Below are 9,449 nucleotides of genomic sequence, written 5' to 3' on the forward strand. Positions count from 1 at the left end.
GAGCCGGAGAACACTGATACGTGTGGCTTTTAGCAGATGTTTTTTGTATTTCGCTTCCGTTCCCTACATCTGGAAGTAGGAGGCCGGGGAGGGCAGGGCAAAGGGCAGGACCATGCACTGCTGATGCCAGTTGTGAAGAGGGATGTCACTGAACCCTGACTTTGCTGTGAAAGACTGTGCTCAGACCCCAGAGAGCAGGAGTTCAGTATTCCATGTGGAAGTGTGGATCAAGGTGTCAGATACCAGTGTCACAGGGAGGTCCCAGTGCCAGGGACACCCTGGCACCCCTGGTGTCCAGCTCCCACCACAAGGGTGTTGGGAATGGCTGATGAGCTCCTCACCCTCAGCCCAGCAGCCTGTGCTCCTTCCCACCTCGTGTGTCACAGACCTGTGTGTTCTGCTGATGTTCCCTCTGACAGAACATCTCCTGGCAGCCAGGGCTGGAGGGGAAGCCTCCCTGGCCCAGCTCTGGCTCTACCCCCCCAGTCTCCCCTCTGCCCTGGGGTCTGTGCAGGTGGGGTCAGGGACAGGAACTGCCCTATAAACAGCTGTGTCACTGCTCTGTCAGCTCAGAGGCCCGAGGGGCACCAGGGATGTCTTGGTCGGGCTGATCTCCCCAAGAGATCCTCTGATGACAACGGGACCAGTGGCTGCTGCTCTTCTCTCTGGAAAGGGGGTGGGAACTGAGGAGGTTCCCATCAGTGACAGAGGCTGTCCCTTGGTGCTGCTGCCCGCTCGTCCTGGCTGTTGTGGAACGGCAGTGGGACAACCAGCAGGATCCATAAACTGACACATATTTAGCCCAGACTGGTCCATACTGGGGATTAGATGCTCAGTGTGACCTGCTCCCACTAGCCTCTATTCAGGTAGCACCTGGCTCCATGTCCCTGGTGACTCCAGATGGCCCATCCTGGGCTGGCTCCAGGGCATGGGTGAATACAGGACAGGAGCACCACCCCCCCTTTGCTCAGTCCTCCCTTGGTTGAGGGAGGGGATTGTCCTGCTCTGCTCTGGTCTGGGGCAGCCTCACCTCGAGTGCTGGGGGGCAGTTTGGGCACTGTAATATGAGAAAGATGTCAAGCTGTTAGAGTGTCCAAAGGAGGGACATGAGGATGGGGAAGGGCCTTGAGGGGCCATACAAGGAGCATCTGAGATCAATTGGCTTGTTCAGCCTCAAGAAGGGGCTGAACTTCAGACTGAGGGGAAACTCATTGGGGTTTGCAGCTTCCTCACAAGGGGCAGTGCAGGGGCACCTCCGGTCTCTGCTCTCTGTGACCAGGGGATAGGATCCAGGGAATGGCCTGGAGCTGTGTCAGGGCAGGGTCAGGTTGGATCTCAGGAAAAGGTTCTTCCCCCAGAGGGTGGTTGGGCACTGCCCAGGCTCCCCAGGGCAGTGGGCACAGCCCCAAGGCTGCCAGAGCTCCAGGAGGGTTTGGACAATGCCCTGAGGGACAGGGTGGGATTGTTGGGGTGTCTGTGCAGGGCCAGGAGCTGGACTGGATGATCCTTGTGGTCCCTTCCAACTCAGAATACTCTGTGATTCTGTGATACTTGCACACCCTGAGGTGGCACTGGGCCCTAGGTTTAGGGACCTGCCTCACAGGAGCTCCTCCTCCTTCCCCTTGTGATGTGGTTTCCCAGGGCTCAGTGTCACCAAGGCTGAGCCGTAATGGCCTCAAGTGCTCAGGTCACTCCACTGAGAGCCATTTGCTTACCTGGGCCAAGGACATGTCACCTGGGAGGAGGTGCCCAACTGCTCCTTGTCACCTCCACCTCACACCAGTGTGAGTTCACCCATACTCAGTGTCCCCGTGCCGTGGTTGTGCCCACAATGTGCCCAGTCACCCGAGTGCACAGGCCACGGGTGTCCCATCCCCTGCCATCACAAGAGCTGTGTCAGAGCAGCCTCAGGGGCACTGCCGTGGTGCTGGGGAGGGGGAGGGCCGGGTGGGGGCCATGGAGGTGGGAGGAGAGCACAGCTGGGGCTGGCGGGGTACAGTGTCTGCTGCCAGGGCTGAGGAACAGGAGCTGCAGCTGGTGGGGGACACCAAGAGGAGCAGGATGAGCAGCAAAACTCTGAGTCAGGAGGGGACACTCACTGAGTGGCCCTGGGGACCAGCGGTTCCTTTGGACACTCCCACAACTCCCAACCACCAGCTAATTAATAAACTAAGGAAGGGGCTCATCAAAACCAAAGAAGATCAAACAGATGAACACATCCCTCAGCCTCGCTGCGACGCTGCCCAGGAACGGGGATGTTTCCTGCTGCCCAAGCCCGGCAGGACCATCAGCCCCAAACTAACACCAGCCCTGTCAGCAGGGCGTGGTGTTTGACATGGGGGCACAGTGCCACGTCCCCCCTGTGCTGCCCAGCTCCCCTGCAAGCAGCTCTTACAGCATTTTGCAGCTGCCTTGGGGAAGAGCCAGCGGTCGACGTGTCCCAGCTCTGCTCCTCCAAGGTAAGGCATTACCCTGCCAGGGCATCTGGGGACATAAGAGTGACACAATGGCACTTGGGGTGCTGCATTGATGGGGGTGCCAGGGGAGGGGGGGATTGCTGTCAGCCAGGGCCAGCTGTGTCCCCTGCCAGGACTTCTCTGGTGCAGAGGAGTCACCCACGGTGCCCAGGGCCATCAAGTCCTGAAACAAACCTTCCAGGGGCCGTTGCCCTGACAGCCAGCAGCATGCAGTTCTGACACACCTGCCTGTGGCCACACAGAACTCCTGGGAGCATCCACCTTGGAGAAATCCCGCTGGATCCTCCGCTGGCAAAGCTGAAGGGGACAGACCCTGAACCCGTGCCCTGCCCGGTGCATGCCATGGGGTGCCTGCCATTCCCTTGCATGAGGCCAGAGGCTCCTCAAGTCTCAAACCAACACTCTTCCATGCTGGAACATGCTCTAGCAAAGATGAAAATCTCCCCTCTAGATTTATTCTTGTGCTGAGGTGGGTGTGTTGGGTATTGCTGCCAGCTGAGCCTTTCCCAAACCCAAGAGCATGTGTCAGTGCCTCAGCTCCCAGCCTGGAGCTCTGGCCATGTGGACACGCTGGGGAGCAGCACAGCTTCCCTAGGCTGGTGCTGTGGACCCCAGCCCTGAGCCCCTCCAAACCCCCAGGCCGGTGGGGAAGAAACCTCTGCACAGCCCAGCCTGGGTGCCCAACAAGCACCCCCTGGCAGAGGGGCAGTACCAGCAGTACCACCCTGCTCTGTGTGTCCCAGCTCCTGCGGGGACAGGAGCAGCTCTTGGAGAGACAACCGAAATATGGGATGGGAACACTGGCAGGAGAAAAGCCAGTGCTGCCGTGTCCCTGTGGCATCTCCAGAGCAGAGCTTGCCTGGGACAGCACAGATGGGCTCCATGCACTAAGAGAACAGAGGTCCAGCATGACCTGAGCATCCAGAGGGCTCCCAAAGGACACACCTGGGAATGGGTGGTCCAAGGGACCTCCATCCCTCCCTACATCTAGACATGGGAAGCACCTGGGCACTGTGTGACCTCCTCAGTGCAGTGGTGGCTTTAACCTCCCGGTGTGGTGGGTGGCTCTGGTCAGGAGCTGGAGCTGTTTCCTGGAAGGACCCCGAGGTTGTCCTTTGAGCAGTGTCCAGCCTTTCCCAAGCTTGTGGGAAGAGAGGCCACATGACACCTTGTGTTCTGTGTCCAGTTCTGGGCCCCTCAATTCTTCCTGACATTGAGGTGCAGGAGCGAGTCCAGAGAAGGGCAATGAAGCTGATGAAGGGTCTGGAGGGTAAGTCCCATGAGGACTTCCCTGACAGAAGGGTACAGCTCGGGGGGGGAGTGTGTCAGGCTCTGCTCCCAGGGAACAAGGGACAGGACAACTTCAAGTTGTGCCACGAGAGATTTAGGTTGGGCATCAGGAGGAATTTCTTCACAGAAAGGGTGATTAAACATTGGCAGGGGCTGCCCAGGGAGGCAGTGGAGTCTCTGTCCCTGGAGGTGTCCAAGGAACACCTGAACGTGGCACTCAGTGCTCTGGGCTGGAGGATAAGGTGGGAATTGGTCACAGCTTGGATTTGATGATCTCAGAGATCTTTCCCAAGCTCAGTGATTCTGTGACTCTGTGCGAGGGCAGGGCTCTGAGCAGAGCAGTTGCCCACCCACAAGGGTGGCTGAGAGGAGAGGAGGGTGGTGTGGTTGAACAAGCAAAGGCCATGGCTGGGGGGTGATGTGTGTCCAGCACAGATGAACTGGTGCTGGGGGATGTGCAGATACCAGGTTGGGTGACACAGTTGGCTGTGGCTTGGTGGCTGAGCCCTGGGAGCTGGACTGTGTCTCTGGCACAGTTCTGTTATGTGGAGAGAGCTGGAACTGTTCCAAAAGTAAAACCAAGTCTTACAAGCCCCTGCAAACCTCATGTGCCAGCTGGTGCTCTCAGCCCCTTGCTGCTTTGTTATTCAGCACTCCCAAACAGCAGTGGGAACCCAACCCCCACCTGGTTCCCAAAGCTGGGCTGTCTCAGTGTTCAGAGAGAGCCTGGATGGCATCTTGAGGTGGCAAAAGCAACATTTGCAGCAGAGCAGGTCCTTGGTAAGTTCCTGCCCCAGCATTACCTGAGCCCTGTGTGCTGACACCAAATCATGGTCTGGGAGGTGGTACCAGGGTGGTCTGGTCATCTCACACACAAAACAGTTCCCTTCACCAAGGTGAGGGCCTTGGCTGCCTGCGCCGGATCAGTCCTGCTGGGAAAACAGAGGGAGCCTGGCAGCCCTGCCAAGAATCACCCTGCCCTGCCAGTGGAGAGAGGAGCTGTAGGTCACCCCTGCCAGGGGTGCCCCACGTGTGTTCCCCTCAGAGCCGTGGACCTGCCTGCAAGCCAGCTTTCCAGCTCTTCCTGAATCCTCCTATTTTAGCTTTGTTTTGTTTTGGTCTTTTGTGTAGGGGCTGTGTCTCACCTATGTGTCTAACATCATCTCAGCTTCTGGCTGCTGGGAACATTGGGACAAGCAGTCAGAGAGTTCTTGGAGAGCACCTAGGAAATGGAGAGATGAGTGTTTCACCTAGGTTTGCCAAGAAACCAGGCTCCCACAGTCTGACACCCCTCACCAGTGTGTGACAGCCTCGCTGGAGAGGAAGGAGTGGTGTGGCCAGCAGCTGAGCCCCCAGAGGGGCCTTTGGGTGTCCTTGGCTAATGGCCCATGTGTGCCACAGCAAATGTCACTGGGGTACCCTGAGCTGCTGCAGCCCCCAGTTTCAGGGTAGCTGTTCCCAGGATTTCATCCATGATGGCAAGGCTGCAGATGAAAGTGCAGGTCAGTCACAGCTCTTGGAAAGATGTGAGAAGTGTGGAGCGAGTGCTGAAAGCCCAGAGGGGAGCAACCAGGGCATCGGGGACACGAGGAAGAGGAGAAAAGGCTGAAGGAAGGGAGACTCCCTGGAGCAGCTTCCCAGAAGCTTTACTGAGACTTTGAGGAGAAAGGTGTTAGAGAGGGGCACAGCCTGATGACATGAGATACAGGGAGTGAGGTGATATGGGACATCTGCTATCCACACCCAGCACCGTGGCAGGGCAGCTGCCTCCACCATGGCCCAAGCTGCCCTTCTCCAGACCAGTTTGGAAGTTCAAAGCAGACCTCTCATATCCAGAGGTTTCATGGCCTCCTGCAAATACTCTCCAGTGTTTGCTAAGGGACAGACACCTCCATCACATCGCCCTTTTACCTTCTGCCTTGTTTTCTTGGGGCCCCATTGATTGTGTTGGAGGCAGTCAATCATCTCCAGAGCTGCTGCTCACCTCAGTCTCCCTCCCATGCTGTCCCCAAGCATTCACTGTGACATTAGTGGAAAGGCAAATCATGCCCTGAGGGTGCTTCATCCTGTTTTCCCTGTGCTCAGGAAGAAAAATCCTTCAGGATGTCCAGAGCCAGAGGAGAGCCCTCACCTGGAGCTCTTGTGAGCCAGATCCCAGACACCCTGACCTTGATACTCTCACCCCCAGGCAACACAACTGGTGAGGGAGTAAGAGCGTCAACCTCCTGGAGCATCCCTGTGTATCCCAGCAGACATGGAGCCCATCATGGCAGTGCTGGGCAGCACATCCCCCCAGCAGGGAGCTGGGGCCCTGCCCAGGCACCTTGCCCTGCCATATCATTAATTCTGGGGCTCTCACAAGGAGGCAGGTGCTGTGCTAAGTCCCATCTGAGCACTGTGGGGGATGGACCTACTCCCAGACCCATCCTTGCTGTATTGTAGCTGTGCACAGGGAAGGGGAATGGACTGGGGTGCCCATGGGTGGCACAGGGGCTGGCTCCAGGCACAGGTCCCTGACCCAGAGCACCCCCAGCTGGGAGGTGGCACCAGGACAGTCACAGTCAGGACAGTCAGGCCATGTTTAATCAGGATGCACACTGGAAAAGGCAGCTGGAAGGAGAGAAGGTTTGGTGTGCTATTTGCCAGCCAGGAACAGCAGGTGAGGGCATCCAAAAGGGATGACCCCAACTCCACCAGTTTCGGTGGAATCAGACTGGATGGTAGGGCTGGAGCTGGTCCCTGCTGAGACAAGTCACAGCAAGACCAAGGGTATGTCTGGAAGGGGGATGTGGGGCAGAAGCAAGTGGTGCAGCTCACTTGCAGACATGGGACGTGCATTGAGCCACTGCCTGCACCTCCCACCCTCAGGAATGGGGTGACCTCATGGTGCAGAAATTGAGTGGTGGGGAAATGAGAGACTCCCTTCTGATCTGAGTCAGGGTGGTTTCCTTTCAGAAGGCACCAGGAAGATGTCAGTGATGGGGGTGATCTCATTTCACAAACACCAGTCATCCCAGTGACTGGCAGTGATAGCTGGGCTCGAGCCCCACTGAGTCCCTGCACCAGCCTGGCAACTCCCTTCTGAGTCTCAGAGTCACTTCAAAGGCCACAGACAAACAAATACATGTCAAAAGCAGATCAAACAGGGGTGTGTGTGTACTCTAGCCACCCTTCTCCACAGCAGATTTGTCTATCTGAAGTCAGAATGAGACATTTGGTCCCTTTTTCAATGATGAGCAAATATCACATTTCACTCTCAGCAGAGCACAGCCCTGAAGGCAAACAGGGCTGGGGCTGATGGGCCCCAAGGACCCAAGGAGAGCCACGTGAGAACAGGTGCCCCTGGGGGCCAGGCACCCAGGCCCTTCCAGGTCCTGCAGTGCTCAGACACCACATCACCCTGAAAGTTGGTGTTTCAGCAGAGAAACCCCTTTGGGTGGGATTACCTGAAGAAAATTGAGGGCTGGGTGTATCACAGAGCCAGGGTGTCCTCACCCTGCCAGAGGCCAGGCACGGCAGCATTATCTGGCAGAGGTGCAGGGCTGCACGTGGGGCCGGCATGGGCAAGAGGGGGAACAGCCCCCCAACAAAACCTCTGGGTCTGTTTCTTTACTATAAGAAAGATCAGGAAAAGTCAAGTGAAGAGTTGTTCATCCCATGTTTGGATTTGGAGCTGGAGGGTTTGGTCAGCTCTGGGTGCACTGGCAATGTCACACAAGGACTGGGGCTGTTTGGTGCCTCTCTGTGCTGGGTGGAGATGAGACCCCCATGCTCAGAACAGCCCTGTGCAGTCAACGGGGCTTTTCCAGAGCAGGGAAGGTAGTGGACACTCATCACCCCCTTCCACTGAATCCATGTGAATCCAAAGGTTATGTGTTGTTTGGAGATAGGAATGCAGGAGTGGTAGCACCTTCTGGGCTCCAGACATCCATGCCACCAGTCCAGGAGCCACCCCAAAGGAGATTGCCATGGGGATGTTGAAACGAAGTGCCATGAGCCTGTAAACACTGTATTGACGCACCATCACATCACAAAATAAAAGAGTGTATGTTGATTTTGTTCTTTCAGGTAAGAGTCAACTATGCTTTTCCAAAACTAGGGTGAGACTTATGGGAAATGTACTGTGGACATATCCCTATGTCTCAAAGTGGGGATTTCTTGAAATGAAGTACAATGAGAAGGTTAAAAATTCACTAAAATACAGGACAGGACAAACAAAAGAACTTATGAAAGACGAGGGAATAACCAAACCTGAAGGAACTGAGAGCCATGACCTGAGAAGCACAGAACAGGAGGACACTACGAATCAAATGACAAAGTCAAAGACCAACTTTGTATGACCTTTGTGCTCATTAGCATTGTAAAATCCCCACCCACAGGCTGTGATCACCCCTTACTCACATAAGCCCCTTCCCCATAGAGCATGAGTAGTAAAATAAGTGTGCAAGGTATCCTTAAATGGAAAGGAGAGAATGCAAAGCCAATGGCTGCAGCTTTAGGTCATGACCTGGAGGAAAATGCTGGTTTCTATTGACCTGAGTGTATAAAACTGGGCACCTGGCATGCTGAAGGTGTGCCAGCTTTGTGGAGTCACCACCCAGCACCCATCTTTGCGTAGGTATGAAATAAAACTAACTCTGTGTGGATCAGCTTCTCGCACACAGGGTGAAAGAGCCCAGATTTGGGGCAAAAGGAAGAGGGACTGACCTGGAGGTCTGGGACTGGCCAACAGCAGGGTCCAGCACAGCCCCCAGCTCAGTGAGGGACGGGGAGCACCCCGGGACTGCTGCACCCCAATGGCACAGCGTGGCACTGTCAGAGCAATTGGCCAGCCCTCTGAAAGCACCGGGAAGGTGCCTGGGAAGGTCAGGTACAGTTGGGAAGGTCAGGTACAGTTGGGAAGGTCAGGTACAGTTGGGAAGGTCAGACACAGTGAGGGTTCCCCAGCACAGCGTTTCGCCCCAGGCATTGCCCTGTGTGACTCAGCTCAGCCCAGGCAGCTGGAACTGGGTCTTTCCAGGAGATTGCCCTTGTGACAGCCCTGCCAGCCTCTTATCAGGGGCTCAATCAGCAGGAAGCAGCTTGGCTGTGTGGCCCAGAGAGAGCAGATCTGTGCTCCCCAGCCCTTCCGCTCCCAGGGTAGGATCTGGGCTGGGGTGGCATTCCCTGCCTGAGGGATTCCCCGCCTGTGGGATTCCCTCCCCACAGGATTCCCTGCCCATGGGACATCCTGCCTGTGGGATACCCTGCCCATGGGACACCCTGCCTGCCCTGCTGAGCCTCCAACCTGCCCAGAGCAATGGGAGGCTCCTGGCAGAGCTGGGGACGTCCCCACTCCCTCAGCTCCCCTTGGGGCCTGTAGGGACCCCCAGCCCAGGAGCAGCACAAGGCTGGGTCACACACGGGGAAGGGGTGACCACAGCCCCAACTGGCCTATGAAAGTGTCATTTGGGCCTCTCCTGTGTCCCCTGGCAAAGCCCAGCCAGCATTGCTGAGACCACTCTCATAGGGCCATCCTCCCCCTCTGATGTGATCTCATTCTAATAAAACTTATTATCAAGGCACCTACCACTCTATGTGAGATTCCGGGGCATTGGATACTGGAAAAATCACTGCCACCTCTTACAGACCTCACAGAGATTCATAATGGGAAGGTTAAGGCTGGTGAAAGCAGAGAGAACA

The sequence above is a fragment of the Manacus candei genome, unplaced genomic scaffold (assembly GCF_025592945.1).
Source record: "Manacus candei isolate 608988 ecotype Guabito, Panama unplaced genomic scaffold, ASM2559294v1 h1tg000071l, whole genome shotgun sequence".
Classification (NCBI taxonomy): Eukaryota; Metazoa; Chordata; class Aves; order Passeriformes; family Pipridae; genus Manacus; species Manacus candei.